The sequence below is a fragment of the Engraulis encrasicolus genome, chromosome 2 (assembly GCF_034702125.1).
Source record: "Engraulis encrasicolus isolate BLACKSEA-1 chromosome 2, IST_EnEncr_1.0, whole genome shotgun sequence".
Lineage (NCBI taxonomy): Eukaryota > Metazoa > Chordata > Actinopteri > Clupeiformes > Engraulidae > Engraulis > Engraulis encrasicolus.
The window spans coordinates 8,395,129-8,397,628 of NC_085858.1; the positions used below are offsets into that span (position 1 = coordinate 8,395,129).

General features: G+C 49.0%; 1 protein-coding gene across 1 annotated transcript in view; it reads right to left on the reverse strand.

The window, feature by feature from the left end:
* The window catches only part of rbfox1 (RNA binding fox-1 homolog 1), a 138,556-nt gene extending 137,220 nt beyond the window's left edge, over nucleotides 1-1,336 (reverse strand). Inside the window, exon 1 of the mRNA XM_063221357.1 lies at nucleotides 609-1,336. The gene's annotated coding sequence lies outside the window, so the exon portion shown is untranslated. The remainder of the gene's footprint in view (nucleotides 1-608) is intronic.
* Nucleotides 1,337-2,500: the final 1,164 nt, after the last annotated feature.

A 2,500-nucleotide genomic window follows, 5' to 3' on the forward strand; every position in this document is an offset into this window, starting at 1 on the left:
TGTGTGTGTGCGTGTGTGTGGCGTTAAGGGAAGCCCCGTGTTTAGTAGCATCCAGTATGGGAGCGATGGGTTATCACACAGCCGAGACCGAGGTATTCTCCCTCATTTGCCGAGCACACACAGGCTCACACATTTAGCACACACACACCGCACACCCACAAAAATAAAAGCACAAACAATTTCACACTGTAGCAAAAGCACTCAGTCTGTTATTTTTTTTTAAATCTCGTACACAACTTGCACTCGGTCACCCACAAACACACAAGTGCAAGAACAAGTACATGGTTTTCAGTAGCATCGCACAGACACAAACGCACTCTCCCACAATTTTCGTACAGTGCACTCAAAAAAGGAAAAAAAAATCACAACACTCCCTCAGGTCCAAAAAGCAGATAGCCCGCTTTTTGTGTTTTTATAGGTCAGCCTTAGTTCCCGGCACACTCTGATTGAACATTTCATTACCTCAGCAACCCCCCCCTCCCTCTCTCTCTCACTCCCCCTCCCCCCCTCTCCACCAACCCCCTAAGCCCTCACCCCCCTCCCCCTCTCCCCCCTCTCTCCCTCCCCACTCAGCGCCCCAATATGGATGTTAATATGGACCAACTCACCCTGTGTGATGCGCACTCGGAAGAGGACGGTCGGCCGGCTACCGGGCGCTGTTAGCAGAGACTAGAGAGCCGCTCCATGTACCACGCGTTTGCTTGCTCACTCGCTCACTCACTCACTCACTCGCTCACTCACACACTCAGAGACTCGCTCGCCCCGTTCTCGCACACACACAAACGCACATACACACACGGGCACTCTTGCAGGCGCACTCACTCACTCACTCACTCACACACGATGGAACAGGCTTGCGCTTGCTTGCTTGATAGCTTGCTCGTTCAAGCACACGCACACACACATACACCCGTGCACACGCGTGCTGAGAGCACAGACACACACTCTCAGCCAACACTCACTGGAGGAACGGGGTGTCTCTTTTTTTTGGAGGGGGATTTTTGTTTTTTGGCAAAAAAAGCAGTGTCAGAACCCCCTCTCCAAAAAAGAAAAAGAAAACACACACAGCGTGAGAGAGAGAGAGAGAGAGAGAGAAACAGGGGGAAAGCACAGAGAGACAAAAAAACAGATGGAAGAAGTGAGAACACTGAGGAGAGAACGGGAGGGACGGAAAGACAGAGGGGCAGGGTGAGAGAGAAGAGAGGGAAACAGAGTAAGAGAGAGTGAGCGAGAGAGAGCAAGAGTCAGAGAGAAAATAGAGAAAGAGAGAGCAAGAGACAGACAAAACAGGGAAATAGAGAGGTACGAAAAGAGAGAGAGACCAAGAAAGAGAAAGAGAAAGAGAGGGAGAGAGTGATGGGAAATGAATAATGCCAGAGACACGTCCCCTCTGTGTTATGCATCAGGCTGCTTTCTCACAAGCTGAGCAGCGCAGGAGCCGGGATATGCTAATGGGAGGGGCCGACGCCACCGCCACACTCCATTGGTCAGCACCGCTCATTCCTATACATCCCAGCCAATCACAGCCCTACCCCCCTCTCTCCGCTTTCTCTTTTTTTTCTCCATTTTTATCCGCCTCAAGGAACAAATATACAGTAGCCAGCGCTGAGCAGTTTTCAAGAGGGGAGGGGTGGAAGAGAAGAGAAGAGAAGAGAAGAGAAGAGAAGAGAAGAGAAGAGAAGAGAAGAGAAGAGAAGAGAAGAGAAGAGAAGAGAAGAGAAGAGAAGAGAAGAGAAGAGAAGAGAAGAGAAGAGAAGAGAAGAGAAGAGAAGAGAAGAGAAGAGAGAAAAAGGGTGAAGAAAACAAGAGAATAAGAAGAGAGGGGAAATGAAGAGATGAAAACGGAAGAGAGAAGAGGAGAGGAGAACAGAGGAGAGTGAATAAGAGATGGGCAAATATAAAAGATGCTGAGAGGCTGCAAGAAAAGACAGAGGGAGAGAGGGGGGGAGAAAGAAAGAGAGAGTGGGATGGCAGAAAAGAGGGAGAGAAATACGGAGAAGAGAGCAAAAGCTGAAGGAGAGAAGAAAAGAGAAGGAAAGTCACAGACTGTCAAAGAGAGAAAGGGATGGAAAATACAAGAAAAAGAGCGAGCATCCAGAGAGTGAGAGAGAGAGAGAGAGAGAGAGAGAGAGAGAGAGAGAGAGAGAGAGAGAGAGAGAGAGAGAGAGAGAGAGAGAGAGAGAGAGACAGAAATACAGAAAAGCCAGCATGAGAGAGGCAACTGAGGGGGCTAGCCAGGGTAGAAGAGAGGATTTTACTGGTAAAAGTAGAAAAGCACAATGGCACACGGACACGCGCACACAAGAACGCACGCAAGCACGCAAGCGCGTATGTACGCACACCAATGGGTCCCAAAGTCTGGCAAGGGCTATACCTATTATTTAATGCACAATTACGTTCATTTGGGCCAACTCCTCATGCGATTGTCTACTGTTGATGTCTCCCAATATGTTCAATGTATTGAAGTTGCCAGCCCTTTCAACCCCGAGCCATAGTATTC